General features: G+C 45.6%; 1 long non-coding RNA gene across 1 annotated transcript; it reads right to left on the reverse strand.

Moving 5' to 3' along the window:
- Positions 1-3,857: 3,857 nt before the first annotated feature.
- On the reverse strand, positions 3,858-10,930 carry LOC147327525 (uncharacterized). Its single transcript, XR_015129852.1, has 2 exons — positions 4,653-10,930; positions 3,858-4,321 (listed from the first exon to the last, which is right to left on the reverse strand). It is a non-coding gene; the product is annotated as an uncharacterized LOC147327525 (long non-coding RNA).
- Between the last annotated feature and the right edge of the window lie 270 nt (positions 10,931-11,200).

Consider the following 11,200-nt stretch of genomic DNA (forward strand, 5'->3'; position numbering starts at 1 on the left):
TCCTGTGTATATGAATAAACAATCTAAAGGACTTAGTTCTACTCGCACCGCTTCAATCAGGGTTACTGTTAAGGGCCCCTTTTTATCATTTTTGAATAGCATCTTTGTTAAGGGAAAACCTGAAATTGGATATCCCACTATTACCTGTTCTGGATTACCCTTTGAACAGACATAACAGTTACTGTTTCCTAAGTCACGAGCGGCTATTCTGGCATTTTCATACCAGGCGTTAGTTCCTGTTCTAGGGGGTGCATAAAATGGTTTATTGGTGGTGTCTGTGTTGCTTTCTACTGATTTTAGAGAACGTGACGAGTGTACTAGGTGGGTGTCTTGCCAAGTGGAGCATGAGGTATTGTCAGCAAAATGTGGCTTGCAGAAATGTGAACAGGGTTGCAGTTTACAATACGAAATAGTAAATAAAAATCCTAAGGTTAATGCAGTAGATATGATTAATAACCTAAATATATAAAAAACACAGTTCTTCAGTCGTCTCCTGGCCTGGTCCCAGGTTCGAGAGACCCCGTATAAGCGTCGTGTGATGACAATGGGCATTTCATTTTCTCCATTATCAGGATGAAACGAGTCTATCTTTATCAGGTTAGACATTGTGTGGTACTCTAGGCTTTTTATTCCTGTTGGATGTTCGAGTACCTTGCTGTGGCTCTTTCAGGCGTTGTGTGTTAATCAGTGATTGTGTGTGTGTAGGTGGATTGGATCCGGGCGCTGGCTCGCCAGAGATGTCGTCTGCTTGATCCGACGCCTTAGGTGGTTTGGTGGGGCTGGTCTTAACCCTGCTGGCATGAATCCACTGAGGTTGTCCATCTGTTAGGATGCTGGTTCTCGTCACTGCAAGTACAGTCTGGGGGCTGGAACACGCGGCCTCCCCGAGTGCCCTTGGTTTTAGCGACTTTACCAACACCGCATCTCCTGGTTTCCACGGATGGGTTGGATCTATGGAAGGGAGAGGCTGAGAGAGACAAACTTTCTGATAGTTATTATTCAGTGTTTCTACCAGGTTATGAACATAGTCAGACAATGCAGTGTCTATGTCCCCTTCCAATAGCAGTGCCCCTCTGGAGGCGGACCATGGTGTTGGAAACGGTCTTCCCATGATTATTTCAAATGGAGATAATTTGGTTGCTGCGGATGGAGTCATTCTAATCTCGCAGAGGATTTGAGGAAGTAGTTTGATCCAGGTCATTCCTGTTTCTATCATTGCTTTAGTCAGGCGATTTTTTTATGGTCCTATTCATTCTTTCTACAACTCCTGAACTCTGAGGATGGTATGGCACATGATATTTCCTAAGTTCGAGACGAAATCAGTCACGTAAGCACTTCCGCATGTTCTGGATACGTAATCATGGAAGTCTTCATTGATTCGCGAGCGTGGGTTAAACGTAACCGGAAGTGGGAGTCGTACTGAGCCGCTATTTTTATATTTTATTTTTTTCGGTTTTACAGTTAATTTTGATTTTTTATTGGACCCGTCTAAGGTCTTTGAATTATTCTGACCCATGGTCAGTGATTTCCAGAGGGGTTTAGACGCTTTGAAGGATTTAAGTTAGTTTTTATTTTTGCTGTGGCACACCTGAGGTTACTTGTTTTTTGTTTTTTTTTTTTGCTAGCAATTTTATCTTTTTAGTGAGCAACTTCTCACTTTTTAACGAGCAACTTCTCGTTTTATGACCCCAGGCAACTTCCTGTGTCCTTTCTGCTGGTGAGCAACTTCTTAGTTTATGACAGCAGGCAACTTCCTGTGTCCTTTCTGCTTTTATTTACAAAACAACAGGCAACTTCCTGTGTTTCTATGTGGGCCACTAACGAAGGCTCCTCAGCGTATCCCTTTTTTTTTTTTTTTTTTTTTTTTTTTTTAAATGACATCAGAAACAGCAGTATGCGACATTACGTGATGGCAGAGCTTCAGTTCATCCTTTGTCATTTTTTTTTTTTTTTTTTTTTTTCTTAATAAATAGGACAGGGGGAATGAATGAGAGAGAGAGGGGGAGAGAAAGAAAGAAAACCAAAGGGGAGAAGAGACGGTGAGAAGGGGGGGAAGAGAGACAAAAAAAAAACAAAAAAAAAAAAAAAAAACTCCTGGGTCACCTGTATGGAGAGAAAAAAAAACAAACAAACAAACAAACAAAAACAAACAGAGGAGACAGCAAACAACAAAGAGCAACATAATAATAGAGAAAACAAAGCACCATCACAATAAACTAGCTAGTCATAGATATCAGTATTTACTAAGTAATAAACGATATTGTGCAGCACGCAAGATAGACAGCGCACAGTGTGCTTTGAGGCAGCAGCCAAGAAAGCTTTAGTCCGCGTCTGTGAATACCCATGTGTGCATACCTGTGTGGATCAGCATGCTTGCATTCCAAAGGTTTCTCCATGTAATGATCTGCTAGGGAGTGTGGGGGGGGCCACAGCCCCGTCCTCCAGGGTGTGAAGCAGGTATGGAGGAGATCAAAACTCCAGACATCCAGAGGCCCCCAGAACACAAGAGACCATGGAAGACCAACAGAGGGGCAGCCGCGCCACTGTCCCAGTAAGAGCTGAGGAGAGTCCCAGATGAGGGCTCGCCCAGCAGCCGCGGAGCAGAAGTCAGGGGGAGTTGCAGTGACGCGCCCGTGAGCTCCGCCGGCCCCCAGCTGCGCCTGAGTGACCGAGCCCTAGGCCGAGAGGCCGGGGGCACCCCACCTCCAAAGGGGCCCGAGCGAGCCCCAGGCCCCAGGCCCCGACAAGCGGCCGCCAAGGAGTGAGCCGGTGTGTACCCGGACGCCCACCCCCAGACACAAAGAACCACCAACACACCGACACCTGAGGGAGTCCGCCACCGGCAGGGGAAGTGGTGGTGGGTGGAGATAGGCCTCCAAACCTTGGAGGGCCTAAGATGTCCCCAGAGAGGTGGCGTCTGATACCCAACCTGACATATAGACACAGACATACAGGCACACACAGACACAAACATCCATTCCCACCCTCATGCTCTCATATGCACTCACTCCACACTCAACCAACGTGGAGACAGACATAAAGAGACGCTGTACACACAATCACACTCCCCAAGCGTACTCTACAAACCGGGTCTAGGTACCCTTGCCCCTGGAGGGGGGAATTGCACCCAGACCCAGGTGGTGTTACCCTTTTCCCTGCGGTGGGGAGAGGCAGACCACCCCGACTCCGCAGCAGCAGGGAGGCCCCACACCCCAGACCGCAGTCGGACGGCCAACTCCTCCTACTAGCCCTCCCGCTCCAGCAGGCCGCAGAGAATGGGGGTGGGAGAAGACTCCAAACCTCCCTCCACCCGCTCATTGTAGTGTTGATGCATATGTGTTCTAAGGTGCAATTAAAACCCAGGAGGGCATGGAGCTACCTGCCAAGGAGCAGCAGGTAAGCGCATAGTCCCTCCTGCTAACCCTCAATGACTAAGTGTATTTAAAATTGAGAGGTGGGCAACGACGTCAGGGGTGAGGTATACACCCTGATGGTGATTTGGACTCCGTGATTGTGCCCACCCCCAAGATCCTATATGTATGTGTAATGAGAGTGTGAATAATGTGAATGTCTAAGTTGTGGGATAAAATTTCATTTTCTCCATTATCAGGATGAAACGAGTCTATCTTTATCAGGTTAGACATTGTGTGGTACTCTAGGCTTTTTATTCCTGTTGGATGTTCGAGTACCTTGCTGTGGCTCTTTCAGGCGTTGTGTGTTAATCAGTGATTGTGTAACACTGATGTAGCGCTAATGAGTTAATACAGGCTAGGGATTGAGTGTGATTATTATTAATCAGAAGATTTAGGAATGCTACTGGAGCTGATGGGCAGTAATTAAATACACACAACACAAAATGCTTTTGCAGGTACCATGTATTTAACCGAAAGCAAAGAAAATTAAGAAAAGAAAATGAAAGCTTAAATAATCATTCCTGCTGTAGCTATTTAATTAATAGAAAAACCCAGTGGGGGTGCACAAAAACAACTAAGCAAATTCTTCTGGCTTATACCAAGCAATATAGATTCTCAAAAAAAGTTCCCCATAAATAACACATGTTAACATCGAAAACACTGATCCACACTGAAGTCCATGAGTTTTATCTGAATATCCATGAGAGATGTCCAAGCGCTATTGTCCATAAACGGGGGAACTGGTGTGTATGATTGTGGAAATCAGTATATTCGGAAATTACGGGACAGAGCGTCGTCTTTGATAGCTTCCTACCAGTCCAGTGGAAGCTTCAATGCAGAATGAGTCCTGCTCCTAGCCGTTCATTGGCTCGCCATCCTTTTCCATACCTCAAAAAGGTTCACCTGGCCTGCATTAAATAAACAAGGCCAATAAGAAATCACAAGAATAATACAAAAATGTCAGCCAATTAAACTAAATACATTAAGTTATTCTTGTTCCTGTGTACACAATTTATAAATAAATAAACAAACAATATATTGGTTAAATATAATATTTCTAACCAATAAGGATTTAACTGAAAACATTTCAACTGCTACATACATACATACTATGTAGCTCCACAACATTTGTTATTCAACAACTATCAGTCAAATCAAAATCAAATTGTTTGGACCGGCAGCAGCCGATTAGGGTCAGCTGGTAGCAATACAAACAGTCAATTAAAAGTTCAGACTCACCAATTCCGTTCTGTTCAGTGCACAACAACATTATGGCTCTGGCTCACAGTAATCAGCATCTAAGTTGCATAAGTTAGTTGGTGTTAAAAAAAATGCATTAAAACGGGAAAAGCAAATGTTTGCCAATACACACCTGCAACAGCTCTGTCACCTGGCTTGCCTCCACGCATCTGACGGGAGGAAGCCGGGACAGGCTTACTATGACCTACATGCCATTCGATTGGCTGAGCAAAGTCATGTGGTTGGAGTCATGCATTTGTGATGCGTTCAATGGCAGGAAATAAGTGCAGGAAATTACTCTGGGTTACACCTGTGTGTGTGTAGGTGGATTGGATCCGGGCGCTGGCTCGCCAGAGATGTCGTCTGCTTGATCCGACGCCTTAGGTGGTTTGGTGGGGCTGGTCTTAACCCTGCTGGCATGAATCCACTGAGGTTGTCCATCTGTTAGGATGCTGGTTCTCGTCACTGCAAGTACAGTCTGGGGGCTGGAACACGCGGCCTCCCCGAGTGCCCTTGGTTTTAGCGACTTTACCAACACCGCATCTCCTGGTTTCCACGGATGGGTTGGATCTATGGAAGGGAGAGGCTGAGAGAGACAAACTTTCTGATAGTTATTATTCAGTGTTTCTACCAGGTTATGAACATAGTCAGACAATGCAGTGTCTATGTCCCCTTCCAATAGCGGTGCCCCTCTGGAGGCTGACCATGGTGTTGGAAACGGTCTTCCCATGATTATTTCAAATGGAGATAATTTGGTTGCTGCGGATGGAGTCATTCTAATCTCGCAGAGGATTTGAGGAAGTAGTTTGATCCAGGTCATTCCTGTTTCTATCATTGCTTTAGTCAGGCGATTTTTTTATGGTCCTATTCATTCTTTCTACAACTCCTGAACTCTGAGGATGGTATGGCACATGATATTTCCTAAGTTCGAGACGAAATCAGTCACGTAAGTGTGACGCCCACAAGTGTATGGTCACAATTGTAATTTTGTTGTGAATTGTTTTTGATGTAAAAGACCTGATTTTATGGTGGTATTGCACTTTTCATTTAGCGTTATGGACAATGTAATTGCGTGGCATTGCCACAAGGGGGAGATAGTGGTGAGTGCGATAGGCCGTTGCAACGCGTCTCTGCCTCAGACGAGGAAGAGCCTGCAGACCGAACGCAACTGATGTCTCCTGTCTCTGCTTTTCTGTTAAAAAAACAGGTCAGTAGTTCAAGTTTGCTCACCACAATGTACATATAAAGGCAAGAAACCTTTTTCTGTCTTAGTTTAAAGACCGCAAATGTTGTGAGAGAGTGTGTTTTCACTGATTGAGAGAAAGCTAACTATACCGCCATTTGTAATGGCAGCCGCCATTTCACTCATAGTCTAAATAGGCAGCTGGTCTTATTACCTGTTTTATTTTGTGACAAATGGAGCTCTTAGACACTTCTTTTATCCTGACATTATTGGAAGTTACAGTTGATTAGGACCTACCCAGTTCTTATGTGTCAAATGTAAATAGTCTGATGTATACTGTTTGTGGATGATTGTGAACTGTTTGTGAGCAATGGAAGAATATTTTTGTTTATTGGTTACAAATGTAATATATTGTTTGAATCTGTTAAAGTATAAGAAAAGTATAAAGGTGACATAAGCGGGTTAATTGCAGTGTTAGTGGTGCTGCACAGAAATGTTTTGATGCTGAAATGCAGTAAAATTGGTTACAGATTTATTGTAAATAAGGATGTTCATATACAATGATTATTTTGTAAGTTTATTCTTGTGAGAGTGCAAGGTAACCAAAAGTGTTTGAGCAATGGACCTAATTGAATGTTTGTGTTGTTAAAAGCGAAATGTGTGTGTCTAAATGAAAAGAAAAGGACGTTGTTAAACTCTGTTAATAAATCAGACGAGGAAGAGCCTGCAGACCGAACGCAACTGATGTCTCCTGTCTCTGCTTTTCTGTTAAAAAAACAGTTTAAAAACAGACCCCATCGAAGGCCTGTAACATAATTTTGGTGGCCCGTACGGGGATCAGCATGCTACGTGGGTGACTGCTGATCCTTTAATCAACGAACCAGAGACAGCCATCACAGGGCAGGCGTGTTGGAACAGCAGACGTGCAACTGAGGCAGCAGCGGGACCTGTGTCGAGGAGGGGAACCCCTGCTGGAGAGGTGACGGGCTGCGTGTTTGAGCTGACTGCACTGTGAGGAGTGCTAGCCAAAAGACACAGAATGGAGGACAGTGAAAGAAAAGAACTGGCTTGGCAGATCAGAAAGAGTCTTTATGCACTGACAGCAGAGGAACTCTTCCAGATTGCTACAAACATCACACCAGTACCTGATGTGGACCCCGCAAGTGTAAGACGTGGTGATGAGGAAAGTTGTTTTGATTATGTTTGTGCTTATCTACGCTGTAAGACATTGCTTGACTTAGAGGATCAGGGGTTTTCACACCTACTGCTGTTGAAAGATACTATTATTCATCTCATTGATAGTCATGCCGCTGAAGTATCTCACCCTGTAGTCTCAGAGGAAAATGTTGTTACTCTCACAACACTTAAGCACCCGGAACAGAGTGATGTACTTACCTCAGCTATATTGCCTCTTGAGTCTGTTAATCCACAAATAACAGAGTATGAAATGCTAAAGGCTAACTACGAGGCACTTGGTAAAAAGTTAGCAGATTTACAAGTGACATCTGCAACACAAGACACACCCACCCCCACTATTACACAGTCACTCCAGCCTCGAGCTGAGAGCGTGACAAACAGCCGCTCCACCACAGACATGCGACAATCTAAGCCTGATCACATGGTTTCCCTAAGAGACCTGCCATTTTTGCAACGCAGAGAGTTTAAAGTACATGGTGGTCAGGTTGGGGACATTGCATCTGACATTAGCTACCATGGACTGTGTAAGCAGATTGAGGAGGGGCTCAAGGTGAAGCACACAGAGGGAGAGATCATTCAAGGTGTGCTCCGTATTATCAAGCCTGGACAGTTTAAGGACATGTTGATCAGTAAAGATGACTTGACCCTCATTGAACTCAAAAGCTTACTACGTTCACACCTGAGTGAGAAGAGTGGGAGTGAGTTATTTCAGGAATTGTTGAGCACTAAGCAACATGACCATGAAACTCCACAACAGTTCCTCTACAGGATGATTGGACTGAAGCAGAAAGTCATGTTTGCATCCAGGCAGGATAACATGGACGTTGCGTATGAGACACGTACGATCCAAAATGTATTTCTACGCACCATTCATCAAGGTCTTCTACCAAAATATAGTGACATTCGTAATGAACTCAAGCCACTACTATCAGACTACAGTGTGTCAGATGAAGCCTTGATAAGGCAAGTGAACAAAGTGTCAAGCGAAGAGAGTGAGCGACAGCGAAGACTGGGATATTCCACTCGACAAAAGGTAACACATGCTCATACTGCTCAACTTGAACCTGCCAAAGACACTGAAATGACTGACTGTAAATCTAAGAGTAAGAATAAAGTCATAGAAGAGCTGGCTGCGAAGGTGGAAACCCTGACCAAAGTGGTTGAGTCTCTCACAGCCAGTCAGGCTCGTGAACCCACTTGTCAGTGTGCACACCCAAAGCAGAAGCCCAGACAAACTGCAAAACAGTATGGCTGTCCCAAGTGTATTGAAAGTGGGGCTACTTCATGCACTCATTGTTTTATCTGTGGGGAGACAGGTCACAGGGCAGTGGGATGTCTCAAACGAAGCCAACCCAGAAGCTCTAGTTGGCCTCCTGCTGATACACACACGCCCAGAACCAGTGGACAGCCAGACCCAAAATCACGAGGTATGTGCTCAGAAGAGTTTGCTCATGTCAGAAGTAGTTGGGCGACCCTTCCAACGAAAAATGCAGACACAGGGGCAAGTGAGAGAGTGGCACAGCTTGTTGGGAAAAAATGTAAAATCAAGTGTTACATTCATAGCTTTGCAGTGGACTGTTTATTAGACACAGGTGCACAAGTGAGTCTCATTGATCGCCAGTGGGCAAAAACCTACCTCTCTGACCACAAACTCCGGCCACTGACAGAACTTATTGGAGATAAGGCTCTTAGTGTGCTTGGTGTTAATGGCCAGCCATTACCCTACGACGGCTGGGTGGGCGTGATGGTGAGTCTCCCAGAGAATAGTGACCCAAACTTGACTGTACAAGTCCCCTTTTTAGTAAGCAGTGTGCCCATGGACTGCCCCCTGATTGGTTTCAATGTAATTGAACAGCTGATACTGGGGCCAAATGCTAGTACAAACCTCATACCCACCATTGTGAGCCTCCTGCGCAGCGCGATGAACCTCCAGGATGACACAGCGACGGCACTGGTCAACTTCATCCAGACCAAGCTTACCAGTGATAACGTGGTCAGCCAGAGTGTCCTAAAAGTGGGCCTGTATGATGTAGTAATCCCGGCTGGTCAAGTTAAGTATGTTAAGTGTAAAGTCTCCTCTACAGTTGACATGTCCAACCCCCTCGTGCTCTTTGAACCAACTGAGAGCAACCCACAACTGCAACAGCTTGATGTTGGCAACAGCCTCCTCACAGTTTGTGATGCCAGAGTCCCATATGTCAAAGTACCTATTGGCAACCACACTAAGCATGATGTGACCCTCACCGGCAGAGCAGCCCTTGGAACTATTGAACCAATAGCAGGAGTCGTACAAACTGACTTACCAAACCTCGGTGAGCCCAAAGTGACTCAAGATGTCGACCCTGATGTATCTCAAATACCCCAGCAGTGCGGTGAAGATCAAGCAACACAGGAATGGGATCCACCTGTTGATGTTAGTCACCTGACTGAAGACCAACAGACTGTTGCCAAGAAAATGTTAAGGGAAGAGTCAGGGGCTTTTGCACGTGATGAGAATGACATGGGGTGCATTCCCAGCTTGGAAATGACAATAACACTCAAAGACACAACCCCAATTCAGAAATCGTACACCTCAATTCCAAAACCCCTCTATAAGGAGGTTAAAGAGTATATTGAGGACCTCTTAGCAAGAGGATGGATTGTAAAGTCTAGATCCCCTTACTCTGCGCCAATAGTTTGCGTGCGGAAAAAGGATGGCTCCCTAAGGCTCTGTATCGACTACCGTCTCCTGAACCAGCGCACAGTACCTGATCGCCACCCATTACCAAGAATCCAGGACCTCATTGACACCTTGGGAGGGTACAACTGGTTCTCCATTTTGGACCAGGGAAAAGCCTATCACCAGGGCTTTATAGCAGAAGGATCCCGCCATCTGACTGCATTCATCACCCCCTGGGGCCTTTATGAATGGGTGCGAATTCCCTTCGGTCTTACCAACGCACCTGCTGCATTCCAACGCAGTATGGAAGAAATGCTGGCTCCCCTTCGGGATGAGTGCTGCATCCCATACTTGGATGACATCTTGTGCTACGCCAAGACTTTTGAGGAACATGTGGAAGGGCTGAGGAAAGTCTTGAGAGCCCTGCAGAACTACGGAGTCAAACTCCGGCCGACAAAATGTGACCTATTTAAAAGAGAAGTGAGGTATGTTGGGCGCTTAGTGTCAGCTGAAGGAGTACGCATTGACCCAAAAGATCTCGAGGCAGTGTACGCCCTGAAAAAGGAGACACCTGCCACAGTGGGAGATGTGAGGAGGATTGCTGGGTTCCTGAGTTACTATCGCTCATATATCCAGGATTTCTCGAGAATAGCAAAACCCATCTATGAGCTTTTGCAACCCAAGAAAACCAAAGAGGAGCATCTTCTGGGGAAGGTTACAGGACAGAAGGGGAAAGGCGCACAGTTACCATCCAAAACACCAGTTGAGTGGGCAGAGAAGCACCAGGGTGCCCTGTGTAAGTTGATTGATATGTTGGTAAACCCCCCTGTACTTGCCTACCCGGATTTTGAGCTTCCCTTCGTCCTTCATACAGACGCATCTGATAAAGGACTTGGGGCCGTTCTCTACCAACATCAGAGTGGGAAGCTAAGAGTGATTGGATACGGCTCCCGAACACTGACACCGGCTGAAAAGAATTACAGACTCCACTCGGGCAAGCTTGAGTTTCTCGCCCTCAAGTGGGCTGTCTGCGAGAAGTTCAGGGATTACTTGTTCTATGCCCCGTATTTTACCATCTACACAGACAACAATCCCTTAACTTATGTCATGAGTACCGCCAAGTTGAATGCGGTTGGGTTCAGATGGGTGGGAGAGCTATCAGATTTCAGGTTTGATATAAGGTACAGACCTGGCAAAGTAAATGTTGACGCAGACACCCTGTCGAGGAGTCCCCTTGACATTGACAGATACGTCACTGAATGTACAAAAGAGCTCTCCAAAGAAGCTGTTGCCGCTACTTGGGAGGGATGTGGAGCAGGCAAGCATGGAGATGTCACATGGATCGCTGCTCTGGCTTTAGCGCAAGGTGACCAGCTTGAACCAGTAATCCAAGAAATGGTCACGCCCATCAATTTGGATGAACTACAAAGGGCTCAAAGAGCAGATCCTGCGATAGGTGAGATCATGAAAATGAAAGACTCAGATCAAAAGCTGACAGATGACATGAGA

The sequence above is a fragment of the Aulonocara sp. 'chitande type north' Nkhata Bay genome, linkage group LG6, assembly GCF_057382095.1.
Source record: "Aulonocara sp. 'chitande type north' Nkhata Bay isolate Kocher_YH1m ecotype deep benthic linkage group LG6, A_spYH_male_GT1.1, whole genome shotgun sequence".
NCBI classification, from domain to species: domain Eukaryota; kingdom Metazoa; phylum Chordata; class Actinopteri; order Cichliformes; family Cichlidae; genus Aulonocara; species Aulonocara sp. 'chitande type north' Nkhata Bay.